This window comes from Phocoena sinus, chromosome 5 (genome assembly GCF_008692025.1).
Source record: "Phocoena sinus isolate mPhoSin1 chromosome 5, mPhoSin1.pri, whole genome shotgun sequence".
In the NCBI taxonomy this organism is placed as follows: Eukaryota; Metazoa; Chordata; class Mammalia; order Artiodactyla; family Phocoenidae; genus Phocoena; species Phocoena sinus.
This window is the reverse complement of record NC_045767.1, coordinates 13,602,484-13,618,010: the sequence shown is the minus strand read 5'-3', so window position 1 is coordinate 13,618,010 and position 15,527 is coordinate 13,602,484. Positions and strand designations below refer to the sequence as shown.

General features: G+C 38.3%; 1 protein-coding gene across 1 annotated transcript in view; it reads left to right on the top strand.

Moving 5' to 3' along the window:
• The window catches only part of JADE1 (jade family PHD finger 1), a 214,966-nt gene that overhangs the window by 11,184 nt on the left and 188,255 nt on the right, over positions 1 to 15,527 (top strand). Inside the window, exons 2-3 of the mRNA XM_032631859.1 lie at positions 9,093 to 9,140; positions 11,008 to 11,080. The gene's annotated coding sequence lies outside the window, so the exon portion shown is untranslated. The remainder of the gene's footprint in view (positions 1 to 9,092; positions 9,141 to 11,007; positions 11,081 to 15,527) is intronic.

Below are 15,527 nucleotides of genomic sequence, written 5' to 3'. Positions count from 1 at the left end.
GAGGTACAGAATGTTGTTGTAATGTATTGGGCTGGCCAAAATGTTTGTTCGGGTTTTCAGTAACATCTTACTAGAGCAACCCGAACGAACTTTTTGGCCAACCCAACAAAATAACAGATTGTGACATAGTAGAAAATTTCAAATACAAGTTCCATGTTGAATGAAGACTTTGAAGCTATGTACACTGAATCATGCAGAACATTTTTTAAAATTGTAAAATGAAATTATCCAACTCTCTCAAAATCTTTTATTTTCCACGTTTCTTCTTTGAAACAAAATATATTGTTTATTTCTTCCTGGCATTCTGAGCATCTTACCTTTGTCTAAAAGTTTTCCATAAGAGTTTTTAGAGAATTTCCTGGGAGAAAAGGTAATTTTGATCTGGGGCTTGAGGAAATGAAGATTTTCTGAGCAGGAAGGAGCAGAATCACACTCCAGGCCTAGGGACTTGCATGTGCAAAGGCGGGAAGCTGTGATCTGAATTTGGGGATTGGGGAACACTGGGCTGCTTATTGGGGTATGAGAGGGGAAATGGTAGCAGATGCAACTAGAAAGACGTTGAAGCCAGGCTACTAAGAGTCTAACTACATCCTCAGGTAGTGGAGAAACAGCAGAGGGTTTTTAAATTTTGTTTTATTCTTCATTATTTGTAAATAATTTCAAATTTACAGAAAAGTTGTGGTATGAATAGTATAAGGAACACCTGTGTATATATCCTTTACCCAGATTCACTTATTGTTAATATTTTGTTCCATTTGCTTTTTCATTTGATCTCTCTCCTTCTCATTATACACACATACATACATATATGTGTGTGTGCACATATACACACACACACATAATATGTTTTCCTGTACCACCTGAGAGTAAGTTGAATTATGGTCCTCTTCTCCTAAATACCTCTGTGTGTTTTTCCTATAAAGAGGGATGTTCTCTTCATAACCACACAGCAGTTATCAGCTTTAGTAAATTGAACCCTGATATAACAATGGTTAATCTAACCTGGAATTCATATGCCAGTTTTGTCTACTGAAGGAATAACATCTTTTAATAGCATTTTGCCCCTTCCAGTACAGGATCCAGTCTAAGATAAAGTATCACATTTAGTTTTTATGTCCTTTTACTCTTTTAATCTAGAATATTCTACAGCCTTTCTTTGACTTTTATGACACTGATATTTTTGAATATAGCCCCTTCTCTTTTTTTAGTAGAGCAGTCTTCATTTTCACGAAGGGGATTTTATATAGGGGGTGACATAATCAGATCTGAATTTTAGAAAATGTCATTCTAGAGGCAATGTTAAGGATGGACCCGATGGCAAGGGACTATTGATATGGCAATGAAATAGGCTATTGTTGGCCAATATTCCCTTCTGGGCAGGCAGGGATACAGGGTCAGAGCCTGGCCAGGATCCCTGAAAGTTGGGGCAGGCATAGGAATGGAGAGAAAGGGATTCAAAATGTCTGAGTCCTGGGTAAGTCTGCTTCAGAAAGAAAAGAGCAGTCTGAAATGACAGGGAGTTGGTGGAGAAGCAAGACCCAGATCTAAAACAGTGGACTTGAATTTCAAATTGGAGCATAAAGCAAATCACATAATGTGAGGATCCTTCTGAAAAAATAGCATTACATGCACAGTTGAGCTTACAATAATGGAAAGTAAATCCTCATGAACTAAAAATTAAGATGGAAGAAAAAACAAAAAGCTAGGCATAAACTGAATTCTAGAAAACTTGAAGGGAGATTTCTGGCAGATGCAGGAAGTTAAGCCTTGAGTGCCAGTGAAGCAGGGAATGGAAAAGGGGTCCATGCATAAAGCCAAGATCATTGAGGGCTATACCCTCCATCAAAGAAAACAAAAATAAAACAACTATGGGCACTGTGAGGTGATAAGGAAGCTTGCCTGTCTTGGCCTGGACTTTGGGTAGAGGGAAAAAAAAGTCTCATGTCAGTTTGGATTTTAATTTATAGAAATTTTTCAGCCTAGAAATCTACATAAAAAGAAGCCAGAGGTAACACAGATTTGCCCAATAGGAGCAAATGAAAAACTGCTTGGGAGAGACATACCTTCAATGTAATCTATGCAAAGATTTCTACGGATAAAGCCTTGATGAAGATGAGTTCAATCAAAAACTATAAAACACATATGGAGGAGGAGGGAATCCACTGTAAGAATCCACAGAGACAACTAAACAGCAGAGTTAAATTCCCAGGAACTTGAGATAATAGAACCACTGACTTAAGGCTATAAAATAAGCATTTAAAAATGGTTAAAGACCTAAAAGAATTAATCTAAACCATAAGAAAAGAATAAGATACTTGGGGGGGAAAACAGAAAATTTTGAAAAATAAACAAGATAGAACTTCTAGAAATACAAAATACAGTTAATTTAAAAATTCGGTTAAATAGAAAATTGATTACAATAAAAGGAAAATGAGTAAATTGGGAGACAGAAAAGATATTTAAAAGAGTAAGAGATATGGCGGAATGAGAAGAATTATTTGTAATACAAGAAAGAGAGTAGAGATAATCATGGAGACACAATATTCAAAGAAATAAGGGCTGAGAATTTTCCAGAATAAATGAAAGGTATGAATCATCAGATTCTAAAAGCACAAGGGGACCCAAATGAAAATAAATACATACCTAGGCACATTGTGGGGGAACTATGAGCAAAAATAATCAAAGGAAAGAAAAGATATTAAAAGTAAACAGAGAAAAAAAGACATTGTCTTTATTTTTTTTTAATTTTTATTGAAATACAGTTGACTTACAATGTTGTGGTAGTTTCAGGTGTACAGCAAAGTGATTTAGTTATATATTTTATATATATGTATTTTTTTATTCTTTTCCATTATAGGTTATTATAAAATATTGAGTATAGTTATGACATTATCTTTAAATGTTAATTACACTGATAGCAACAATAGAAGCCAAAAGACAATAAAATAATATTTTCAAAATGCTAAGAGAAAATAGCTGTTAACTACAAAGTCATACCCTGATCACCATTAAAGAACATGAGGGACATAAGAAACATTTCTTGACATATAAACACCCAAAACAAATATATGTGTATCTACACTTGAATACAATGAACTCTTTTTTTATAGGAGACGTCTATTTTATTTTTTATTTTTATTTATTTATTAATTTTTCGTGGCCACACTGTGCAACTTGCAGGAGCCTAGTTCCCAGCAGGGACAGACCTGTGCCCCCTGCATTGTAAGGCGAAGTCCCAACCACTGGACCGCCAGGGAAGTCCCTACAATCAACTCTTAATAAAAGAATTTCTAGGGGCTTTCCTGGTGGCGCAGTGGTTGGGAGTCCGCCTGCCAATGCAGGGGACATGGGTTCGTGCCCCGGTCCGGGAGGATCCCACGTGCCGCGGAGCGGCTGGGCCCGTGAGCCATGGCCGCTGGGCCTGCGCATCCGGAGCCTGTACTCCCCGGCGGGCTCAGAGGCCGCAACGGTGAGAGGCCCGTGTACCGCAAAAAAAAAAATTAAAAAGAAAATAGAATTTCTAGGGACTTACCTGGTTGTCTAGCGGTTAAGATTCTGAGCTCCCAAATGCAGGGGGCCTGGGTTTGATCCCTGATCAGGGAACTAGATCCCGCATGCTGCAGCTAAAGATCCTGCATGCGGCAACGAAGATCCCGCGTGCCACAATGAAGACCCGGCGCCGAGGAAGGAAGGAAAGAAGAAAGGGAGGGAGTGAGGGAGTGAGGGAGGAAGGAAGGAAGGAAGGAGAAGGGAGGGAGGGAGGAAGGGAGGAAGAATTTCTAAAGGATGTACTTCAGGAAGGGAAAACTTTTACCCAGAAGGTTTAAGTGCAAGAAAGAATGATGAGCAAACGAATTGTTAAATATGTAACCGAATAAACATACAATTGAATATATTACTAAATTACAATGTCTAATTTCAGGTTAATAAAAAGAAAGAACTAAAATGTGGGCAACAATTACGTGTAAAATGAAGGAGGGATGATCAAAGGGATGTTAAAGGGATCTAAGGTTCTTGTGTTTAAAAATAGGTAGAGAAATTGTTTGATTTTAATATAAATTTTTTTTAATTTAAGGATAATCACTAAGAGAATAGTTATAGGGTATATACTGTCCAAAACATCAGTGAAGGGAAATAGGAAAAAGCTGTGATTGATCCAAAAGAAGGCTAGAAAGAAGTTTTTTTTAACAAAAAAAAACTTCTTTTTTAAAAAAGAAGTTTTAAACAGCAACAACAGCAACAACAACAACAAAAGAAAGGCAAAGAGAAGATCCAAAATAAGAGAAATAACTCCAAATATATCAGAAATTATAATACATACAAGTGGACTAAATGCTTCCGTTAAAAGATTGAGATTCTCAATTGAATGGAGGAAAAATAATCATCTCTACCATCTTTATAATAGAAATACCTAAAATTTAAGAGGATATTTGAAGTAAAAGGGTTAAAGATGAAATCGACAAATTCTAAACAGCTGTAGTCTCTATAGTAATATCAAGCAAAATATTTTTTAAGGAATGACGTATAATTAGGGATTAAATAATTAAAGGAACAATTCCCAAGACAATATAACAACTTTTAATTTAAATAGGGCTAATAACATAGCTTTAACTTATGTAACAAAAATTGACAGAGTTGTATTGGGAGAGATAGGTGTAGAAAGAAGTAATAACAAGTTAAATTTGAGGTGAGTACCTGTGAAACCTCCAGTGAGAGATCTTAAGGGCAGTTGGACATAACTGGTCTGTATCTCTAGAGAGAGGCCAGATTTAAGTCTAGAAATTTGAAGTACAGACTGTATTACTCCAAGTTCAATAGATTCTGAGCTTCTTGAGGAGAAGAATTACATATTCAACTCTGTAAGGCCCTTGTGCCTATCACAGTGTCTTATACAAGTGCTCAATAAAGGTTAAATTGAACATAATCTAATAGATATTGACTTTTTAGAATATATACATTTTTAGTTCTAGAGATTAATATTTGCTGAATGAATACTATGGGGACTATAAGAAGGTTTGAGACATAGTTCCTGCCTTTAAGAATATTGTAATTCAGTTGAAAGATTTTTTAAAAAACCCAGTTACTTGAGAAATTAAAGAGCAATACTCAATTGTCCATAATCAAGGTTTAATTGCTGTAGTATTGGGGTGAAAAGAGAAATTTCACCGGAGATTTGAGACATTGGAGAAAGCTGTAAATAAGTGAAAGTTTAGTTGGTCCTTGAAAAATGGGCATCTTTGGTTGAAAAAAAAGAGGGAAGAGAACATTTTGGTTTGAAGAATTAGCATAAATAAAGGTTTAGAGGTAGAAATTATTGTACGTATTTGTGTGACATTGATGATGCTAATTTCACTGTAGCATAAGTGGTGAGGAATGGTAAGAGAGAAGGCTGGAGAAATGGTCGTAGGAAGTTACGGAGGATCTTAAACTTGTTAGGGGTATTGGGATTGCTTACTAGGTAATATAGAATCATGGGTTCATAAGTTGGTTTGATAATTTTTATAAGCTATTTCTATAAATAATCTGGAAGTAATGTGTGAGAGGGCTTGAAAAAAGAAGGGAATGGGGAAGCAGGAAAATCTGTTAATATGTATTTAAAGTAATCCAGGTATAAACTCATTACGTCCAGGGCTAAAGTAAAACCAGGGGAATGGAAAAATAGGGTAAATTTGAGAGACACTTCAAAAAAAGAAGTGACAGAATTTGGTTTGATTAGGTATAAGCAAGCAAAATTAGAAATGTCAACGTTAAACCTAGAGTAATGATGGTATCCTGGACAAGCAACTAATGTGAAGAAGAGTCAATAATTCATAAATCCATAGAAATTTAGAGATGGTAAGGACCTTAGAAATTATATCCATAGACCCTTCTTTTCAAAGATGAGGAAACTGACATCAGAGAGTTTATGTAATTAGTTCATGGTTACCCCAGTGGTTAACTTTGAGAAAATGGCTAGAATCCAAGGAGAGATACCCTGAGCGGTTGGGATTGTGCTACTGGTGGGAAATCATCGTTGGATGTATTGATCTGGGGAGTCATCTGAAAGGCAATTGGAGACATAGAAGTGGGTGTACTCTTCAAGGAGAAGTTATGTAGGGATGAGAGAAGAGAAACAACGATAAAGTCACAGGGAATTTCCACTATTAGGAATTCAAACTAGAAGGGAGATGGCTCCCAAAGGAGTTTGGAAAGAATAGATTAGATATGAAAACAATCAGACGTGGCCAGATCCAGTCGTATGTTGCCCTTATGATTTCAGATTTTTGTTACTTATTTTATTTTGCACAAAACTCAGTATCCTACTGCATTTTTATGTAACCATCACTACGTGTTCTGTCAATACTTTATTTCATGTTGATTTTCCTCCCATGGATGTCCCTTTCTTTATTAATGTTTAATAATATAATAAACAAACATGAACTAATATTTCATGTTTGAAACCTTGACAATAATATACCTATGTAGTACTCTTCCATCCCATCTCTCTGACTCACCACACCTAATATAAGCACAATTCTTTGCATTTTCATATAGTTTTATCACTATATGTATGCATATACCTGCTAAATGAATTTTGTAGTAACTTTTTTACTTTAAAGGGGCTAAAAGTAATCTTTGGAACTTGCTTTTGCACACAGAATTATGTTGTTAAGATTCATCCATATTATTGCATGTAGCTGTAGTCCGTTCACTTTTACTGCTCTATAATATTCTGTATATGACTATGACACACTTTATTTTCCTGTCAAAGGTCATTTAGCCTATTTTCAGATAGTTCAGTCTATTTTGAATAGTGCTTCTATGAACCTTTTCGTACATGTCTCCTGGTGTATATTGCAAGGACTTCTATTGGGTATATATCTACATATATTGATTTAAAACTCTTTCTGGGGACTTCCCTGGCGGTCCTGTGGTTAAGACTCTGTGCTGCTACTGCAGCGGGCGTGGGTTTGATCCCTGGTCGGGGAACTAAGATCCCACATGCTGCGCCGTGCGGCCAAACAAACAAACACTCTTTCTGTGAAGCATAGCACATTAGAATGGCATTAGGTGAATTCTGGTTGTGGAAATTCAAGTCTAAAATAATCAACATCTTTTCCTAAAGTGAACAGATTCAAATACCACGCTAGGAGCCTTATAAAGTGCCCACATCTAGGTAAGGGATATTTACCAAATGTTTTCTTGGGGAGCAAAATTATAAGCTGGAGTTGGTCACTGATTTTTTTCCACTGACCCAATTTAATGTCAATGCTATTTTCAGGATACAAAAGGAAAACTGAGGGCCAGAGGCAAGGAAGAGAGGTAACAGGTTAACTGAAGCTTAGCACTGCTTGGCAGCTGGTCCAGAAACATTCACCTTCATCTCGTTTGAGGGTCCTCTTACCTTCCCTAGCAGCCCTCCTTGTGTGCGAGTGAACAATATGAACAAAAAGAACCAAGGAAAAGGGCTCTGTCAGATTTGTTCACTCAGAATCAGTTGATTGTCTGCCAAGAAAAGTTTCTCATCTTCAAGAGGTTCTGAGCTTAAAATTCTCATCTCTTTGTGAACACACAAGAAAGAACTCTTCTCTGGTCAGGGATCCTGCATGTGTGTATGTGTGTGAACACAGGCACAGACAGACGTGCAAAGGAAAAGTGAACACTGGACAGACACAGAAGCTATACTGCCATTCTCTTTATTATTGTCTTCTATTTTCTGAGGTGTTACAAATATATTTTCACTTAAATAGAAATTGTTACTATAACCTAAATAGCAATAACCTTGTTGCTGAAACTTCCCACTCATTTTTACTTGTAGTAACCATACCTTGAAAATCTATGTACATTTTTAAGTCAAGCCTCCTAATTTCCTGCTTTAACCAAGCATCTTAGCCTTTGTGCCCAGTGACAGTTTGCTCCCTTTCACACCCATCTCGAAGGGTGTCATGATGAAAGGGAAAGAATGGTTATCTGGTTATAAATGGCTGCAGAAGCAGAGGACCACCCAAAGGGGCCAATGGAATTAGCAGTGTGATGTGAGCCATATTGCCTTACAGTGAGGTCTTCTTTGACAGGACCTTAGGGAAGAATCTTGTGGTCTCTAATTTCTAGTCATTTGCTGTACTCCTTTTCTTCTTGGAAAATAGATTTTTTAAAAAGTTGAATAGTATACAAATGGCATGCATTTAGGTGGAACACAGTGCCAACGCATTACCAATTATTCCAAGCCCACACACAAAACATACATAATGAAAGTATTGTTTCTGAATTGCCGTGTGCATTCTACAAGAAGATATTTAAATCAAGATGGAAACAGCAGAGGTTTCTTCCTTCTTTGGACAGTACTGTAGGGCATAAAAAGAAACTATAGCTCTTTTCCCTACTGTGTCAAACGAGGATGCATTTCCCAATTTTTTTTTTTTTACTACCCCCATCAAAAGGGCTGGATGTAAATTGTATCCAATTAAGGTCTGTGCTTACAGGTACATTCCTGTAAAGTGGATATTATTTGGAAATCCTCTATGTAACTCCTCCTCAGCATTTATCTCAATATGTTGTTAATATTTAAGGTTTTTAGACTCAGTCCTATGAAATGATATTATCGTTGCATGTTTACCCACCTCCAGTTTCCTGTAACAAAATATGAAAATTTGACTGCAAATATGTAGAGTAGAAAAGGTGAATTCCTCTTGTAGGAAGAGCATTAACTGGAGCATTCTGATTCTCGTTGAGAATTAGTACAGCAATTTTTTTTTACAGATAAAAGAACCTCTTATCTTATGAAGAGCTGCATTAATTACAGCCTGAAATTCTGTTTCACGTATCCTGTTTCAGAGCCAAGGAGAGAGCAGAAAAGATGTTTGCTGTTGGAAGTCTATACTCCCATTTTCTTTTTCTTCTTGTAAAATAGCTTTCTGAAAGGTAAATAGTACACAAATGCCATGAGTTTAGGTGGAACACAGTGCCAAAGCAATGCAGTAGCTATAACTTTAAAAACAAAAAACAAATCCCAATGTTATGAGTAACTTTGCTGATCATAATAAAAGAAGATGAAATTTAATGTCAATAGCAGTAAGAGTGTAGGAGGTAATTCTATTTCATTTTCTTTTCAGACAAAACAGAAACAGGACGTGGTGGTACAAGCAAATGAAAAAATCCAGGTAATAAAGAGTATAGACGTATCTTTGATCTACCTTGAGGCCAAAAGCTTTGGATTTAGGGCTATAAAAGGAAGTTAAGAAGTTTTCATTTTCTAGAATTATATTAAGATGTATAGTTCTTCTTATTTCCTCACATTACCCTTATTGGGTGATAATGATCAACCAAATAAATGGATATATAGGAGGGATGTGAGAATAATCTATTGAGCTGATGTTCTCTATGACAGTGATACTATTGTACATGCCAAGTTCACCAATACCTACTTCCTGTTTTCTTTGCGTCTCTTCTTGAACTTTGTCCCCTTTCCTATTTACCTCCAACGATTGGTTTAAGTCCAACTTGGTGTGCATACAAGCCTGCTATATAGTGGTGCTGCCTACATGCTCAGGGTTGGGGAAAAATTCTTTCCTCATTTATTTATGCATCTATAAAGGAGCCAGGATACTCCTATGCACTGTTACTATAGACCACATTTTCTGTAACACATCCAGGAAAAGGATCAGGTCAAATGGAATACTTATAAGATATGAAGGAATTTAAAGTAGCAGCAGGCAAGCCTAATTCCATCAGATAAAGCACAAATAACAATCCTATTACTCTTCTGTAAAAGTCCTAGGTAAATAAACATGCTGAGTCCAATAAAATAACCAAGTCCAATATGGGACTGAGAGTCACCAAAGTAAAGCCAGTGCCCTGAGGTGCTCAGAATGAGCTCACGTTTACAAATGGTGTTGCCTGATGTGGTAGAAAGAGCCCCACAAACCTAGATTTGAGTTTCAGATCTGCCATTGATTGGCTGGTGACCTTGGCCAAGTGACCTTCTGATCCTCAGTACTCCCCCACAAAGGGGAAAATGATACTTAGCTTGCTGAGCCATTGGTAAGGGTAGATATAGTGTACAAAGTGTCTAGAACAGTGCCTGGCACATATAGGCTCAAAAGTAAGCTGCTTTTGTTGTTACTGTTATTAAGCATCTTGGCACACTGCTTTTCTATCAAATGCCTCTAATATTATAATGAACATAAAGACCTCACTGAACCTGAAATAATAACTAAAATAATGAAATGCCTTAAATTCAGAGAGCAGTTCTGATCCAAAGCACTTAAAACTCTCCTCTCTATTTCTCCTCTGATTAGTTTTGTAAAGTGAAAGGAATGAGGACATCCAAGTACAGGTGCAGGGGTAGGATGGGATATCACTGCCTGGCCACTTTCTAGCTGCACCACTTTTTTTTTTTTTGCGGTACGCGGGCCTCTCACTGTTGTGGCCTCTCCCGTTGCGGAGCACAGGCTCTGGACACGCAGGCTCAGCGGCCATGGCTCACGGCCCCAGCTGCTCCGCGGCATGTGGGATCCTCCCAGACCGGGGCACGAACCCATGTCCCCTGCATCGGCAGGCGGACTCTCAACCACTGCACCACCAGAGAAGCCCTAGCTGCACCACTTTTACCAGCCAAGCCACCAGGGATGTCTCAAAGGATCCCATCCACTACAAAAAATGCAAATAAATTGGAGTCACCTGAAAAAAAAATAAAGAATTTGGAAAATGAGCAATTTACACAGAAGCTAAGAATTGAGGCAAAGATGTGGATTCCTCTCAAATATCATTTAAAAAAATTTTATCCAGAATTAGCCCAGTCATTGCTTCCGTTCTCAGCTTTTCTCAAGCTGTCAAAAGAGAGCCAAACTTAGTTCTTAGTTCCTTCAGGTTTCTTGCTGGGTGCAAAATGATAGGAGGCCCTTCATCTCCTCCCTGGTGTTGCAATCCTTTCTCTTTGCGATAGCTTCATCCACCAACGGCCTCACGCCAACACTTTGCCTACTATTTTCTTCTCTGTCTCTCTTTCCCCTGTGGCCACTTGGCCAGCTTGCCAGCAGTGGATTGGCCCGGAGCAGTGAGCCGTCATGTGATCGACTCCCAGCTGCTGTGAAGCACCCACGTGAGTTTTCCATGACGCACCTTCTGCCGTCACACTGGCTCTCAAGTAAATCAGTGGTCAAATCTTTTCCAAAAGTGGTTTTGACAAAGAACAGCTTAAATCGCCCAAGATGTTGACAAATGGGCTGTTATCTAGGAGAGCGAGTAAAGCAACCCATTTGAACGACAAGGACAGATAAGGCCCACCTCTTTGTCTCCTTGCCTTTTTACACTGATATTCCTGGGGAGACAAAGGAAAAGAAGAAAAGGAAACAAAGGCAGATCTCTAGCCTGGCTGTCCCAGGGTTGATTAGGATGCTGGTCTGTGTGGCAGGTTTCTAGGTTCTCACCCAACTTCTTGGCTGCTATTCAAAGGATTTAACAGTGCGCTTTGTAAATAGTGGTGTACAAAGCCAGTCTAAAAATAGTACATTTCCAGGGTCTGAATTGGGTGAGTGGAATGAGTGGCAATAGCTGTATTGTACAAGACAGATTACAAACAAGGTACTCCATGGCGCTTGATATGCAGGGTTATGCACATGCTTCATCTGGCTTCGTTAAATAATGCAAACACATTTACCAACGTGCTTGATCGTTTTGTTTATTTGTGCTCTGGAGAGCTTGTGTGTGTTTATGACCGACGACTGTACATGTTCTATTTTCTGACAATCAAACAAAGCTCTCCCGATGAGGTAAACAGCTGAGTTAAATAGTGGAGCCGACGCTACTGAGAATCGCTGATGTGACACTATGGTGGTTGTTAATGACAGGTTTCCTGCTGCGCTAGCTGCCCTAAAGGATTTTTGCTGAAGGTGGGAATCAACAACGGGGTCTGACGATTAGGGGGACTGCTAGGTCTGGCTGAAATCTCTCTGGAAACCACGTGTGTGAACGCTTGCGCCTCACTAGTAATTTTTCACGGAGGAAGCTACCGCGCTTGTTCTTCCTTGCCCTCGCTCCCATGGATGGGCTGTGTGGACCACGGAGAGTAGAATAGTCCTTGCTGTTGCCGACTGCAGAAGGCAGGTCCCAGGTCCCTTTCACAGAAGAGTCAGGCTCGGGGAGAATCCCAAAGGAACTTTAAATAAAAACTTGATTTTCTGAAATGAGATGCTGGGAATGTGTTTTGCAGTCATCTGAAAGCAAAAGACCCCGCTTCTATTTTCAGCTGTAAGTGGTGGTTGTTCCTATATATGTTGAGGAGAGAAATGTTCTCTTACCAAAATACAACGTAATTATTGCCTCCATAAATAATTGTCTCCCAGGCAGTTTGGAGATGCTTTTATTTACTACAATGTGGTAACTCTTAGATTGTTCTGGCAGGTCGATTTCCTCGTAGAAGACAGAAACTTAGAACAGGGACAGCTCTTGAAGGAACTGGACCAGAGAAATACATTAAAGAGGATTAAAACAAAAGCAAAAAAAAAAAAAAACCCAGGCTGTCACTTTAGCAAACATTTCTCCTACCCAAATTTCATACCTTTAACTTGATACAGTCTTGGGTAAATTGGGTCTGATGGTCTGGGAGTGTACATTTTGACACCCCGCTCTCCCCTACTTATGTATGACTTGGGAAAGGCACAGAAATGCTTTGGCCCTCCAGTTTCCTTGTCCATAAAATGGTGAGAATAATACCCATCTCACTGTGAGGACTGAATTAGGTAACGTAAGCAAAGCACTTGGCCCATGATAGTAAATGGGAGGCAATTAGACAGCATTCCTGGACATGGCCTCTTACCTGCCTAATAACATCCTAGTCTCCCTCAAAATGCATATCATCTCATAGGCTGAAGACAATGCAAATGTCTAATTCCTTTTGAGAATTACCACCATCGTCATTGTTATTATCCTCTTTGTTGAATGAACAGTCCAGACAGCATTAAATCAGAATTTCCTGGCATTTCCCTCTTTATCAATAGCTACGTGATATTGGGTGTTAACATTTCTTTAGAGCTGCCATGGAAGGTGACATAAACCATGATTTGCGCCATTCTGGAATTTCCTCAACCTGGCTTTTTATTTCTTATGCAAAGGAATTATGCTTTTTTTCCAATAAGGCAGTTGTTTGTTTACATCCCTAAAGAGTCAGAAAAACAACATAGATTTCATCTCTTGTTTGAGACTGAATTTTCCAAACAACTGAAAGACTATAACTGAGTAGACTTTTGAGGGGCACACCCTCAGGCATGAGCAAAGTAAGCTCTGGAAGAACCTGTTGAGTTATGGAAACATGAAGAGCCAAATAACATCCTAAAAGTCGTGGTCACAGCAAAAATATTTACCCACAATGTTTGTGAAGTTAAGAAGGACATGTGAGGTAGCTCTATAAATGGAAAAAATCAAACTGTGTAATGTAGATGTTACCTCTGCTAGTAACTACTTTCCAGATTGGCTTTCGGTACCCATGCTACAGTGTTCTAAACTTATTCTACAAAGAAGGATCACTTTATGTATAGTGATCATTATCCAAAGTTAACTAAGCTCCTTATAAACAATCTCAGGCAAATATATGAAAATATTGGAATTGACCTTTTTTATAAAATTTTCACCTCACTATACTTCAAAATCATACTGAAAAGACAAAAGATTTTGAAAATTGTCCAAATTTCATTTTCACTGGCCAAATTGAATTAATTCCTGTTTTCTCTTCAGAGGGGCACAATTGTACCTCTAAGGGGCTTCTCTTCTCAAAGGGATAAAAATGCACAAACACAGCAACTAAAAGAATGACATTCAATTCATCTGAGATTTGTTTTGCTTTTCTGTTTTATTGTAAGCCTATCTACTAATGTGCTGACCGTGTTCTAGGCATTGAGAGGGATTAAAAGCTGTCACTGTGCTCATGGATCTTGTTGAGGGAGAAATGACTCTCATCTAAAAACTACTCAAGGCAGTGTCCATAAGTCCCCAGTTAAATTGAATCAGCCACTAATATAATGGCAGAGATCAACAAGGCTGTGTATGGTTAACAGCAGGTAGGCTGGTGTGGCAGAGAAGTGGAATTTAGTAAAGGTAGATGAGGGTGGCTATTATGGGCTGAATTATGTGTCCCCCAATTCATATGTTGAAGTTCTAACCCTCATACCTCAGAATGTGACTGTATTTGTATATAGGGTCTTTAAAGAACTGACTAAGTTTAAGTGAGGTCATTAGGATGGGCCGTAATCCAACATGACTAGTATCCTTCTAAGAGGAGATGAGGACACAGACACACACAGAGGAGCGATCACTTGAAGACACAGGGAGAAGATACTATCTGCAAGCCCTGAGGAGAGGTCTCCAAAGAAACCAACTCTGCTGACACCTTGATCTTGGACTTCTAGCAACCAGAATTGCAAGGAAGTAAGTTTCTACTGTGTGAGCCACCCAGTCTGTGGTACTCTATTATGGGAGCCTGTGTAGACTAATACAGTGGTCTTGAAGGATGAATGAGATTTATTTAGGTCGAGAAAAGAGGGAAAGTGGGTGCTACACGTCTGTTTCTCCTGTTATTCAATATTTGCATTTTATTTTCCTTGTTCGTGTCCTTGTCCTACTATTAGGTGTAGAAGTTAGAAGATAGTGGGGAGAAGGGAGATGGGAAAGGAATTCGGGAAGGGAGAAGTGAAAGCAGAGAAAAGAGACTCTTTGATACCAGACTTGTGTTTTACTAGAGACCATCAGGTACGGAAAAGCAACACAAAGCAGCAACTATAAAAGCAGTGAGCAGTTTTAAAACCAAGGGATGGTGTTAAGAATAAGGAACTGTAGAGTGTTTAACAAGGTTATCAAAAGTCTGAAATTTATCTGCACTCAATAAGGAGGTCTTTATTGCTCACTTGTGGCATCTTGATAAGTTCAACCTCTATCTTCTAACGATAAATTCCAATATTATCATTATAGTTATGACTTATTTGATATTTATAACACCCCAGGGTTGCCTTCTTGCCACATTATTTTTGGACTGTTGAGATACATTTTTTTTACAATGGATATAAATGATGTAAATGTAATATGGAAGCATTTATATCAATGGTAAAGACATGGCTGGGCTACTTAGTCAAATAAGACTTGTCACTCAAGCAATTCTCATTACCCATTAAATATTTCCCAGTGATTGAAGGGTTTTCAGTTGGTTGAGAAACATAATAGAGACAAATGCCAGTCTGTGAAGATAAAATGCTGCCTCAAATCTAAGCTGTTAATGTAGGAAGACCCTGAAACTTATCTAATATATTCTACCACCTGGACATAATTTGTTTTCAGTGGTGATGTCAAGAAATTTGTGTTTAAATGGCCATGTGCACGTCGTTGTTTCTTAAGGAAAGAGCTTATGTTTGGCCTAAGCTCCTGTGAGTAGTTTAGTCTCAGTAGTAAATTTAGAGAAATGTTTCTTTCTTTACAATTTTGCAAGTTGTGTTGGGAGATGGGCAGGAAATAGAATTACTGAGGGTTTTATACTCTGATCTAAACCATGAGGCAAATATTTG